This window comes from Suncus etruscus, chromosome 4 (assembly GCF_024139225.1).
Source record: "Suncus etruscus isolate mSunEtr1 chromosome 4, mSunEtr1.pri.cur, whole genome shotgun sequence".
In the NCBI taxonomy this organism is placed as follows: domain Eukaryota; kingdom Metazoa; phylum Chordata; class Mammalia; order Eulipotyphla; family Soricidae; genus Suncus; species Suncus etruscus.
This window is the reverse complement of record NC_064851.1, coordinates 20,258,311-20,272,771: the sequence shown is the minus strand read 5'-3', so window position 1 is coordinate 20,272,771 and position 14,461 is coordinate 20,258,311. Positions and strand designations below refer to the sequence as shown.

General features: G+C 45.4%; 1 protein-coding gene across 1 annotated transcript in view; it reads right to left on the bottom strand.

Moving 5' to 3' along the window:
- The window catches only part of PADI2 (peptidyl arginine deiminase 2), a 651,199-nt gene that overhangs the window by 615,935 nt on the left and 20,803 nt on the right, over positions 1–14,461 (bottom strand). The window lies entirely within an intron of this gene.

Below are 14,461 nucleotides of genomic sequence, written 5' to 3'. Positions count from 1 at the left end.
GTGGGCCCTCTCTCCTTGCTGATTAGAAACTATGAAGGGTTGCAATTGAGTCTGGGGCACAGCATGCTGGTGACTGGGTTTCTGTTACTCATATCTTAGACCCCTTCTGGTGTTGGTGCAGAGGCTCTGCCAGAGGGACTATATTTTTATACTTTAAAATTGAAACTCAGAGAGGCCAAAGTTACTTGCCCAAGGTCATACAACCTATCTGGTTGCAAAGCCCAGGGTATATTTTTGCACAACCTTAAGTGTGATTGAGGAGCCTTTTTTTTAAAATAGAAATACAGATCAGGATAGTTAGTCTCTGCTTAGAAGGGCACCTGCCCCATGGTTCCTCTCTGGAGGAAAGAAATACCAGTTTAAATGAAATGGTGTTCCTTGGGACCATATCCAGTGGGCCTACACATCAAGAAATCCCATTTTTGCATTCATTCTTGTCTCTAAAATTCTTCTATATTGTAGGCAACCTCATGGCAGTTAAGGATAGACTCTGATTTAGGAGTAAGCTTGATTGCTTGCTTGTTTGATTTTTGGGCCACACCCACAAGTATTCAGGGTTTATTCCTAGCTCTGCACTCAGGAATCACTCCTAACAGTGCTCTGGAACCCATATGGGATACTGGGGATCAAACCTAGGTTGTTCAAGTGGAAGGCAAGCACACTACCCAGTGTACTATCATTCCAGCCCATGTGGGGTAAGTTTGAGGTCTTAGCTGCATTCCTTACAGCTTCGAGATTCTGGGCAGGAGTTTTCATGTCTCTGGACCTCAGTTTCCCCTTAGCTGTAAGGATGAAACGAGAGGGTATATACAGTGAGCCCTGCACCGGTGTTTGGCTCCTGATAAGGTCCGCATTGTCTCTGGTTCTATTCACTGCGACTATAAACTTTCTGGCAGGGGTGCGGGGACAGGATGAAAAATGGCCTCTCTTGGACCTTTTCAGAAGGCTTCTGCCCCTAGGCCCAGTCACCTGGGTGCACCCCTCCTTCCCTCCTGCCAGTGGACGATCGAAAAGGAAACATGAGCAAAACTGATGGGTTGGCTCCCGGCGCTGAGCTGTTGATTTATTCCTAGGAAGGGCCCCTCGTCTCCTGGAACGGTGACCTCTATTAATGTTGACGTGTTCAAAAGCTGTACTTTGGGATGCAGCACACTTCTCCTGTCCCTTTAAAGAACCCGCTGTTAAGTTTCAAAGACCCTGGAGGAGCGTTCGGAGTGTCTGGGAGTGCAATTCCTTCAGGAGGAATATTCCATCAAAGGCCTCGTGATAAATGAGGGCCAGCACCACCGCCGACACTCACTTCGGACGCCCGGCCCAGTGCGGAGACTTCACTTGCAGGGATGAAAAGAGATTCATTCCAAACGGAATGGCTGAACAAACAGCCACACTGCTGTGTGCATTTCTGCTGCCCTGTCCTTTGCTGCTGCCCTGAGGTCCCCCCACCTGGCCAGAACCAGGCTGGGCTTGAGGAGAACCACTGTTTGCTAGAAACAGAACTGAGATCAGGAATTAGGGGCCTCTGCATGCTCCTGCTTATGCCGGATGCTTTGCACAAGGGATCTCATTGTGGAATCCTGGTTTGTGGCCGAGTGGGGGCCATTATTCCCATTCTGGAGTAATGGAGTAATCTCCCAAAATATTTAGGGAGTTGACTTGAGGTCACCAGTCCAGAAAGCCAAGAATCAGGAATATGACCCTGACATAGTCTTTGTTTTGCAGATAATTTTCTGAGGTTCAATGGAGGGAGCTGTGCTATTCCTGGCCCATCCTTAGGGTGGCACTTACTGCATTTAAATCCTTTTCTTCTTTTTTTCAGTTAAGGTGAAGGGAAGAGAAGGGAAGAAGGAGTGGGGAATTACCATGATAAAAAAGGAAATTTTGGGGCCACAGGGAGAATCTGAGTAGAAAGCTGATTGTAGGGACAGCAACATGACTCAGTAGCTAAAGTACAAGCAGGATGCCTCAAGTTGGATTCCTAGTCCTGCCTGCACGTGCCCAGTGCTATTCTGGCAGCTCCGCAAGTGATTTCCAGCCAGGGTCACACATCATAGCCAGGCGGGCTTCGCATGCTTTTCCTGTGGGCCTATGGTTCAAAGATGTGTGATACCAGGGCAGGGAGCGGGATGCCTGTGGACACATATATGAGCCCCAGGAGAGGGTGAGAGCAACCCCATTGCTGCAGCAACTACAGGACATGAGCCGATCATGCATAGTATCCCTAGTGCCCTTGATCTTCTCTAACTGGATCAGGCGCAACAGGACAAGCAACTGGGTAAGCTCCTGCAGCTTCTAGAGAAGCCGGGTTGGATTCATGTCACCCTGGCACTGAGCATGAGGCCTTTCTTCTCCATGTTCATCCTGCAGAGAGGGTTTAGAATGGGCCTTGCAATGTTTTTGATGCCTCTTCACTGCTCACTCACAGGGTAATGGAGAGCCCCATTCTACCCCACCCTTTCTGCCCATTTATGCCCTGCAGGTGACCTGGGCACTCAATCCTCTCCTGCCCCTTTCCTGTCTGGGATCCTGCTTATGTAGAGTCCCTTGAACCACAAAATTTTACTCTGAGGGGTTGTCTCCTTCCTGGGCTGCACCTGGACCCATCCTGGGGATTCTTCAGCCTTTAGGCTGGTTTTTCTCCAAACACCTGAGTCCAAGCCTCAGGGACTGACTGACCTGTGAGGCTCCAGAGAGCAGCAGGCCTGTGTCTAATCACAAGGAGCACCTGGGATCTCACCCAGTAGAGCAACTAGATTGAAGTTGGGAGGTACCATTCACTATCCTGTCGTTTTTCAGGGACATGGTACCCATTTAGGCATCACACATGTGTATGTATGCACACACAGGTACATTACATGTACATGGGCACATGCATTCATGCGCACACATATGCTCATGGGTATATTGTGCATGTATATGTACGCATGGGTGTGTCTATGTGCATGTACGTGTGTGTATGCATGATTACATATATGTATTTGAGAGTAGTAGAGAAGGGTCTAATATGGAAGGGAGATTCATGGCACCCTTTATTAGCAGGAGTGCAAACCACAAATGTCAAAAAAGGAGAGAGAGAGAGAGAAGAGAGAGAGGAGAGAGAAGAGAAAGGGAGAGAGAAAAGGAGAGAGAAAAGGAGAGAGAGAATAAGAGAGAGAGAGAGAGAGGCTGGCAGGAGAGGGTGAGTGGGAGAGAAGAAGGCCTCAGGGAGGGTCAGAGGGAAACTAGGGAGATTGGTGGCAGAAAATGCACACTGGTGAAGGTTGTTTTATATCGTATGACTGTAACTCAATCGTGAACAACTTTATATATTAAAATAAAGCCCTGTAGTCTGAACAACCTCATAACCATAATGTTTAAATCAAAAAATTAAAAAAAAATAAAGAATACTGTCTCCAGTCTGCTTTTTGACCCTGGAGGGTCCCCGGAACTCTGCCACCTTCCCACTCCACTTTGAGGCCTCCATCCGTCACAGCCTCTGAGTTCCTCATCGGTCTCTCTCCTAATGTGCCCAAGGATTGATATTCCTCCTTGGCCCGGCCAAAGGCTGGATCGATTCCTGTCTTAAAGGCACAAGCCTCCTTTCAGAGGCATCAAAGGGCCATTTTGTAGAGTCTGTTCACTGAAAAACAGGACCTTTCACTTTGTCCCAGCTTCAGAAACACTAGGGCTCTCATTCATTGACCCCGGGTGTGGGCTGCAAACTGCTCCAGGCTCTGTATAGATTATCTCATTTAATCTCTCGATAACCATTGAGATGAGATGGAGCGATTACAGTTTCCTTTCCCATGTGGACATCCAAGCTGAGGATGGCCTGAAGGGCTGAGGTGGAATAGGAAGCCACATTACCTGAAGCAGGTTCCATTTACTCCACAGGATTAACCCATCTTGGCTGTGTCTCTCCTGCTGCCCCTCTCACCACTGTAGCCTGGTACTCTGCAGGCCTCCACTTTGCTGGGTTGCAGTCAGGGTGAGAACCCAGAACTAGGCCTGCTCTAAAGGATATTACCATGTCTGGCCACAGTGCCCTTAGTCCAGGTGTTTGGCCAGTGGCTGCTGAATCAGCAATAGTCAGTGCTCCAATGGTCCTTTCTAGATAGGACATAGTGCTCCCTGCCTCTGCTATAGTCACTTATGGAAAATTACTGACTAGGCTTGGCCAATGCCTGTACCCTCTCCTCAGAAATGTCCTGATAGCTGATTGAAGGTGTGTCTGGACTCCATTAGAAACATTTCTCCACACCCCTTCTCCCATGTAGGGGGTCCCTTCTTCTAGTTTTGCTTGAGGGTGGAGGGTCTTTGCAAGGGCCTCAGTCAAGCTATGAGGGCCAGGATGGAGGAGGGGTTCCATGAATTAGTGTGAAGATTGGAGAGATCAGTTGGGAGTCCCTTTTGCGGCTCATTGTCCTTAGAGCCATCCGTACTTTGTCCTCCTGCTGCTCCATATTCTGGGAATGGGTGGCTCCTGCTGCTGTGAGGGGGCCCAGAGTGACCACAGTGATGTGGGGAATACAACGACTTAATCCTGTTTCATGACTCAGCCCCAAATGCTCTTTCAAGCAGCTCCTGTAGGCCAGGAATCTTGAGCCCAAAGCCAGATAGAATTAGCAAAGCCGGGACCCTGATCTCTTGGATTGGGGTTGTAGAAGTATTAATCACCCAGGAATATGGTGCTTCCTGCCCAGATCTTCCTAGATCACAGATTCCACTGAGCCATCAGTATCCCAGAAACATTCCTTTTGAACCCCTGGCTCTGCACTCACTTGCTATCTCAGATGCTCATTTCATGCCTGCTGGGGCTGGGAGGCTATGAGGGGGTTTCCTGTGCACTCCTGAAGGGGGCAGCATCTGAGAGTTTGAATCTTTCCTTGTAGCTAAAAAACAATCATTGGTGATGCGGATAGTACTGCTGTTGCAGGGAAACACACCAGGAAACTTTTCTAGAACTTTCTAGATGGCTGATTGGTTTTCAACTCTGGCTCAGCCTTAGACTCACCTGTGAAGAATTTATTTTATTTACTTGAGGGGAAGGGTTAGGATACACTCAGTAATACTCAGGGCACTGTGTTCAGGGATCACTTCTGGAAGAGTTTAGGGACCCTATGGAGTGCGAGGGAGAAAAATGCTGCATGCAAGCCATGTGCCTTAACCTATGATTTATCTCTTCAGTCCCCACCAGTGAAGATTTCAAACCCCTCATCAACACCCAAATTCCTGTGCTGAGAAATGGACTTAATTGGTTTCCGATGGGGCAGGTCATTCTAAATCAGACTTCTCAAGGTTTGATCTGTGGTCGAGAGCTGTGAGGCATCAGGTCCGGTTATGTGTGGGAAGGGACAATAAGCACCCTCACTTTCCTGCTAGAGTCTCAGATGGGGGCAACAAAAATATACCCCTATGCAGAAACTCTTAGGTTTAGTTCCCAGCAGAATCCTCCATGAATTTGGGTTGCAGGCTGCCTTGTACCCTTCCTCTGCATCTACTGACACAGCATCTCTTGGGCTTTGTACTATCCAGGTGCTCATCTGGGCACCCACATTCACTAGATAAGATATATGGCAGCTTCTAGGTTTACTGGAGTAACCTTTTTATTTTCTTTTTTTAAGTTTTGGGGCCACATCCAGCAACTCTCAGGGGTTACTCCTGGCTCTGAACTCAGAAATTATTCCTGGAAAGCTCAGGGGACCATATGGGATATCGGGGCTAGAACCAGGGTTGGCCACATGCAAGGCAAATGCCTTACTCACTGTACTATCACTCCAGCCCAAGGAGTCTGAAACAGATTCCTGCCTTCATGAAGTTCACTTTCAATTTTATAGCATCCAGATGAAAAATAGTGTCCAAAGTGAGCATCTAACAAAGAAACTAAATAACTAAAAGAAAAAGAAAAAAAAAGAAAAGAAAAGAAAACAAAGTGAGCATCTAACAGTACCAGACACAGAGGGAGGTAGGAATTATGCCAAGAAAGTTCCTGCCTTTGCCTTCTATCTAGGACAGACAAGTCACAGACAATGGAAGGGACTCCATGCTCTAAACTCTCCCCAGATTCGGGTGTGGGCAGGCAAACTTCTTCCGGAGCAAATCTGGTAGTGGGCTGAGTGGATGGAATCCAGACCTGGCTCTGGGCTGGATGGAGTTGCCCAGATCCAGCTGGATGAAAGTTGATGGTCCTGACAGGCAAAGAAAGTCTCCCCAAATGGGAGCAGATAAGGGGCTACAGCCTGGATTCTGCTATGTAGCCTGCAACCCTAATCCCTTGATGACGCAGTGCAATAAGAATGTAAACCATCTGCCGGGGGAAGGGGAGGAAATCTATTCTGCAGCTAGGAAATTATTGAATATTTAGGACCCAGAGCAGATCGTTTAGAGGGGGAAATGAATTTCTCCGGTTTCCTCTGGCCGAGATAAATCAGCCCACAGGCGCTCCTACTTTCATTTACCCAGCCGGAAGGAATGGGTTGGATGGGTGTTTATGCAATACTAAAGTAATCGTTCTTCCAGAAGTGGTAACAACTGCTTCTGAAGCCATCAACTCCCTCTTAATGCTGGTGTGGGGCACCCTCGGGCCTAGCCCTCGTGGGCGAATATCCCAGGGGCCTGTTGCCCATAAAGGCAGGAGGTAGGACTCATTGGCTGGAGTACCAGCTTCTTTCTGATGGTATAAAGGTCTGTCTTGCTGATAAAACATTGATGAAAAGACCATGCTCAGCAAGTGACAGGCAGACTCCATAGCTCAGCTCAGACCTAGGTGGGAGGCAGGGGATACTGGATTTACTTTAGACTTCAGAAGGGCCTGCCCCAGTGAGGGGTCATGGTTGCTCTTGTGAGGTTGGTTTGAGCAGATGAGACCCGTTAGTCTTATCCAGGAGGCTGGGAAGGGCTGGTGGGCCCCTGAATTAAAAAAGACACAGGATTCTGTGACATTTTACCAACCTGTAATCAGAGGTCCTGTCATCTTGTCAGAGGTTTTTACCTTGACACTAAGCACTGTCTACTTATTTTTTTTTTAACAGCTTAATCTTCTGCTAGATCAGACCTTGGCAAACTTTTTCTTGTAAGGGGGCAGAAAAGCAAACATTTTAAATTTGTTTATTTTTTTCAGGACAGATACCTTCTTTCATAACTCTTCAACTTGATCTTCTTAGGTTAAAAGAACAATATGTAAACAAAAGGATGTGTTTCAATAAAACTTTATTTATAAAGCAAGTTGTGGGCCAGATTGACACCCTCCCATCTCTCATTCTAACCCATCCCCTCCATGTCACCCCCAGGTGGCCCTCCCCCTACACACAACTCCAGTCCTTGTCATTTTGGGGTCTTGTTCAGGTGTGATCTCAGAACAGAAAGTTCTCAGTACACTAAGGGTTTCTGGGAGAGATGAAACAGCCCAATCAGTGGGTGTGAGAAAAGGATTAAGGATCATGCAATCTGAATTCATGTGTAAATTTTATTCCTTTGAACTTTACTTTTCTCGTCTGTAAAATGGGCAAACTACCTGTACTCAAAGTGCCAGTCCTGATGTAAATTCCCGGATTAATCTTTTTTAGTCCTTTGACAAACTAATTGGGGGTGTCAACATAGTCTTACATTATTATTAATCAGGCTATTAGGAGGTCATCGGAAAAACTTGACTATGAAAAATCTGGCCTTTGCTTACTTTAGGATCTTATAATTCCAAGGACTAAGTTGGACCACATGCCCTTGAACAGGAACCTGGTAGGGTTTGTTCAGAGCTGCCTTGCTATGAACCTAATGGGGGTTTGCATCCCAGCAGGGGCAGAAGAGTGACTCTCTTTATGGCAGTGGTTCTCAAATAGTGGGGTGCGCCCCCCAGGATGGGGGAAAGGTTTCATAAAGGGGGACGCGTTTGACCTCAGCAAACACTGTCATAACAAGCTAAGCCCCGTGTTTATGTCTCTGTATGTCTCTGGAGCTGAGAGTTGCTATGTCCTGCTTCAAACCCCGCTTCGAAAAGCTATGCATTGCAAAACGTGCTCATTGTAGCCATTAATCCAGACATCACCCCTGATTAAAAAATCAGCTAAAATTATTTTATATATTTTTGTTTTGCAGGTTCAAGTTTTTTTTAATAAAGATACTATTTATAGTTGCGTGGGGGGGGGGCGCAAAAATGTTTTCTTCCTGGAGGGGGGTATGACAGAAAATAATTGAGAAGCACTCCTTTATGGGATGTGTAGGAGGCAGAAAAGCTGATAGTGCCTCTCTCTCCTCCTCTCTAGCCTAGTCTGAGACCACCTGCCTGCCTCCTTTCCAGGGCTGACAGACAGCCCATGGCCCAACTCTCCACTCCAGCATGTTATACTACAAATTAATTCCAGGCCGGCCGGATCCAATTTGGTTCCGGAATTTAAGAAAAAAAGGGAGATGTAATTAACAAACAATTCGAACCATGGAACAGAAGCTCAGTGATCACAGTTGATTATTCACAGATGCTGATGATGGGGACTCTGGCGCATACCGCGTGGCTCTGGAAGCTGTGCCAGGCTGGGAGCAGCCGTATGGGCCCCACATCCCACCTTTCAGCATGTTTGCTGTCTCAGGAGAGACTCTGAGGCTGGGTGTCTCCTCCACCCAAGCATCAACCTTGTTTCCCCTGGTCTTCTGAAATGCCAATACCATCAAGATTCAGCCATCTTGCCCCACACTCCTCCCTTTATGACTCACTGAAACCCCTCAGTCCCAGACCTGTCCCTCACATCCCTTGAAGAGCACAGAGTCACCTGTGTGGAGATGATTGAGGCCTGAAGAACTTGGGTTCAGCACAATCCCCTTCTTTTGACAGTATGTAGTATTGCTATGCTTCCATTTTCATAGATTGACACATTGAGGCTTGGAGAAACAAAATGTGTTGGCTGAAGATAATAGCCAGGAAGAGGTTAAATTGAATCTGACTATACTAGACATGTCACAGTATAATAGCTAGGATATTATAAAAAAATGCCTCTGCTTTCAAGTTCATTGTCAAGGCAAACTTTGAACTAAGATGACTGACAGAATGAAGGAACGGATGTATGTATGTATGTATGGGTGGGTAGATGTATGGGTTGCTGGCTGGTTGTACCAATGAATGCATAAATGGGTGGCTGATAGACCCTCTGGGGGTGTAGGTTGATAAACTGGATAGATAAGCTGGATAGATAGATATATGGCTTGCTGGATGTGTAGCTGTGTGGGTAGCTGGGTGGTGTATGGATAGATGAGTGAATGTGCAAAATTTAGAAACCTAGAGAAAACAGGTAAGGAAGAGAGATCATAAAGACAGTATGACCCTTTATCCTCAATTTGATGGATGACTGGTGAGCAGATTTTGGTGCCATTTGTAAGATGAGGGACATGGTGCTATAGTGTCTAAAAGCCCTTGAGCTACATGATTTACTAATTTTCCAGATTTCTAAGTCCCATGGTTCTAAGATCCTCATTTGTACTGGAGAGCAGAGGTAGTTGTGTGGGAGGTGACGCGGTACAAAATTTTAATTTTGACTTGTTGAAATTCTCTAAGAGCAGCAATTATAAGCTGGCAGCTGAGAGTTAGACTTGCAGTCCTTTGTTTATGCCCATAAACATTTTTTTTCTTAATTAGCAGGAGGCATTTAAAAATCAAGCCGCTTTTCAACTTCCTTCAGAAAATAGAAACTTTAGGCCAAGTTTCACACCTCACCTGAAGAGGTTCACGTTCTAGTGGTGACATTTTCTATCTGCAAGTCTTTGGAGGAAGTTACTTTAACTCTTTCACCTCCATGTCTTTATCTTCTGGTAACAGTACTCACTTCATAGTCATTGGGAAGAAGCATTATTCTATTCAGAGATTTACTTTCTTTTATTAAAAAATTAAAAATGTATTCTTTTTATGACTGAAACCCAACTACATTCATGTTTGTAATCATAGTGCTTAAATATATTATTAATTTTTTTAAATAATTATTTTAAAATTTTGGGCCACACCCGGTGATGCTCAGGGGTTACTCCTGACTATGTGCTCAGAAATTGCTCCTGGCTTGGGGGACCATCTGGGATGCTCGGGGATTGAACCACGTTCGTCCTGGGTCAGCCACAGGCAAGGCAAATACCCTACCACTGCACCATTGCTCCAGCCCCTAAAAGTTAATTTTTATTTAATTAAATAAGTTCAATTTACAAAGCTATTGATAGTTGAGTTTTAGGCATATAACATTTCAACCGCAATCACACCACTAGTGTCAACTCTCTTCATTAGTGTTCCACTCCTACCTTCATACCTCCTGCCACTTTAATGGGCCCCTTACCAAGTTATGTGGTTGTAGCCTAGACCTCATGTTTTCAGTGTCATGCAGAAATTTTCTTTTCTTTTTTTTTTGGTTTTTGGGCCACACCCAATGACGCTCAGGGGTTACTCCTGGCTATGCGTTCAGAAGTTGCTCCTGGCTTAGGGTACCATATGGGACGCTGGGGGATGGAACTGCGGTCCGTCCTAGGCTAGCGCTCGCAAGGCAGACACCTTACTTCTAGCGCCACCATGCCGGCCCCATGCAGAGATTTTCTAAGCTCTATAAATTGTATTTTGTTTGTCTTTGTTTTTAGGCCACATCCAGTGGTGTTAAGAGCTTACTCCTGAATTTGCTCTGTTGTCACTCCTAATGTGATTTGACAGACCATATAGAATGCCAGGAATAGAAACCGGGTCAGTTGTATGCAAGGCATGAGCGTTACATATGGTACTATCTTTCTAGCCCCTTATAACTTTTTTCCTACTTGAGGTACTGTGATTTACAATATTGTTAATGCTAGTTTCATATTTATACCACTCTACTACTGTAAAATCACCCCACGTGCCATATCTCCAACCCCAGATGAATCAGGGTCGTGCATGAAATGATCCAAACCAGGCTGACGGTGAAACATGTGTAGTCTGGCAGACTTCTATCTTGTATGGAGAGCAAGCTGCCTGCCAGAACTGCTGTTTTTATTGAGTACAGAGACCAATCCTGGGTGGGGTAGTAAGGACAGATAGCTCAGGCTATTCTTAGCCAGTCCAACCAAGGTTTACAAGTAAGACAATCTCTGTTTTGGGGTAAATCCAAGCTGTAAATGAACATACAAAGGAACCAGGGTTGATCTTTGTTTTAGGTAAAATAAGGTGTGACCTAACATGCCACCACACCCCTTTGTACACCACTTCCCTCCATCAAGGTTCCAAAGGTTCCCCCCCATTTAAGTTGCTCCTAATAACCCCACAAATTCAGTTTTGTAGACCAACTCTCCAGTTCTGCTGCCCCGGCCATTCATTGTTCCCCCACCATTTATCTTTAAATACCATATATCTTTCCCTTTCCTTCTGATTGATCTCATTCAGCAGGATACTCTCTAGTACCATTCATGCTTTGAACAATTGCATGATTTTTGTCCTGACAGCTGCATAGTATTCCATTATATATCTATATATCTATATCTACATATATATCACAACTTCATCTGCAGTTGAAGATTAATATCCATTCATCTGTAGTTGGGCATTTGGTTTGTTTCTATATCTTGGTTATTGGTTATCTCTTGGCCTATATCTAGGCCATGCTTTAGACTAGTGCCTGAGCCAATATGAGGCTATGTCAGTGCTGGCTCTTGTTACTTTCATTTCCTCTGCTTAGGACTGTCACAGAAATATGCTTAAACAACGGAGAATTATTTTATCACTCTTCTGAGAGTTGAGGTGCACAATCAAGAAACTGGGGGGAGGGGCTGGTTTCTCTTGATGGCTCCCTCCTGGCCTTGAAGTTGGCCTCCTTCCAGTGGTGCCTCTCCTATCCTTTCCTCTGGGATGTGCATTCCTGGGCATGTCTCTCTTCTAGAATGATACCTGTCTCTCTGGGTCAGGACCCACACTGGACCTCATTTAACCTTCATTGCTTCCATCAAGGCCCCATCACCTTGAAGGAAAGGGTCCAATATGTGAGTGAAGAGAAATAATTAATCCTTAACTCCTAGGGATGGTGATCAACCCAAAGGGGGCAGCAGACACTCTCTCATAACAGGAACTTCTTTATTTCTCTTCAAAGTAGTCCCAATTAGGATGCTGGCCCCTGTTGTTTGGGATAGCAAAATCTTTAGAGATGCCAGAACTCTTGCTTTAAAAAGAGGCAGACCTGAAGGGGTCAGATGGTCTGATTTTAAACACATTACATCATTTATTTTATCTCCTGGTCCCTGACATTGGAGTAGCCTTAGAATGACTCCATGACCCAGGCCAACTAGTGAGAGAGGGTAAGATGCACTTTCAGTCACCTGGTGAATTTCTGGGGAGCCTGGACAGTTGAGGGTTAAAGCTACCTTGAAAAAGAACATCAAGCAAACACCAAGGGAGGAAACCAGCCAAAGCATTATCATGATTAATGTTATTTCAAAGACTTAAATTTCCCCCTCTTTCAGAAATGTTTTTGTACTGTTGTGCCGAGTGCTGTCTCTTGATTCTGAGTGTCCTTCCCCTGGAGTAATTTGGAACAAGGTCACTCTTCATCAGGCGGGACTCTTTGCCTCTCATCTACCCATAACAGCCCTACCAGGCCGAAGGGCTAGGAGTGGCGAGAGACAGATGGATGGAGTGGAGTGATAGGGGGACCTAGCTGAAAGCATCACAGCTGGGTTTATGCTGCCTGCAACTATACCTCTCCTGGGTGAAGATCAAAAGTTGTAGGCTTAAGGGGTAGCAATGGGAGGGGTCTGGATGAGAATAGAGAGTTCAGCCCTTGTTTGTCTGGAAACTTCTCTTACGTCTCCTCACCAGGAGATGCAGAACTAGAAGGTACTCCCCGTTCTGGACTTCCCTTCAAGAGTTGGTTCAGCTCTTGATCATTCTAAGGTGGGCATATCTCCAGCTCAATGGTGCACCCGGATCTCATTAGATAGGGGTGGGGTGGATGGGAGATCAAATCTACACTTATAACAAGGGCTCAGACAATGCCCATGCTCCTCAGCTACCTTTCAAATATTTTATTATTTTTCACTATTTTTGCTGAGGTGCCAGGATTTACAACACTTCTAATTATATTTTTCTTCTTCTTTTTTTTTGCTTTGTTTTTGGGTCACACCCAGCCCAGCGGTGCTCAGGGGTTACTCCTGGCTGTCTGCTCAGAAATAGCTCCTGGCAGGTACGGGGGACCATATAGGACACTGGGATTCGAACCAACCACATTTGGTCCTGGATCCACTGCTTGCAAGGCAAACGCCATTGTGCTATCTCTCCAGGCCCCTAATTATATTTTTTATACATACATTATTCCAACACCACACCATTACCAAGGAGCCAACTTCTCTTCACCAGTGTGTTCCCCCTCCCCCCAGCCTGCCTCCTTGAGAGGCACATTCTTAATTTTGGTTGTTATAGGTTGGATATTCTGCTTTCAGTTACTGGTAGCAGTTATTGACTGCTATTTCTATATATAGATATACCATTCCTCTATACCACTCATGTGCCTGAAGCTCTTGACCCCTTCTTTCTGTTACTTCCAGTCCATTTCTTTCTGCTACCCCTTCAATTTCTTCCTCCCTCTGTCTTTCTCCTTCCTATAATCTGGGGTCAAGGGTGATTAAGTTATGCCTCCTTTAATACCTTGCATTTCCTTATCCAGTTATTTTAGTTACCACAAATAAGTGAAGTCATTCTTGTTCATTCTTCTGACTTACTTTACTTCACATGATAACTTTGAGTTCTATCCAAATTGCAGTGAATTGCATGATTTTTTTCATCCCTTGCAGTGGCTAGGTTCTTTATTGTTAAATGAAGAGCTATTTTTTATTTAAAAAACTTTATTTATTGATTGCTTGATTGATTGGTTGGTTGATTGGTTGTTGGGCCACACCCAGCAGTGCTCAGGGGTTGCTTCTGGCTCTGCACTCAGAAATCGACCCTGGCAGTCTCAGGGACTAGATGGGATGCTGGGAATCAAACCGAGTCCCTCCCGGGTCAGCCACATGCAAGGCAAATATCCTACCACTGTGCTATCTCTCCAGCCCCGAAGAGCTAGTTTCAACAATGGCCTTCAATGATCACCATCTTCTGGTATCCAGCCCCACTTCAACATCTGCCTGAAATGTACAGTTTTGATATGTGTGCCATAGAAGGTGGCTGAAAGGATGGATCATCTTCCAAGGCTGGGTTATAAAAGATTGACTTCTTTCTGAGTATAGAGCCAGGAGTAACCCTGAGTGCAGCTGGGTGTGGCCCAAAAACCAAAACCAAAACAAAACAAAAACCTGTGACAACAGCTTCATGGGAAATCTGGAGTCATCTGGGTAAGCCATGGCCATAATGTGAAGCCACATGAGATAATAAATGTCTTTTCAAGCTCCTAAATTTTGTGGTAATTTGGCACATAGTGGTGAATAAATAGAACGAGAAGCTAATACTATCTATCTTGTATGCTTGTTGTGAGAATAAAATCCATGAAAGCACTTTGCATGTTGAAAGCTGTGCAAA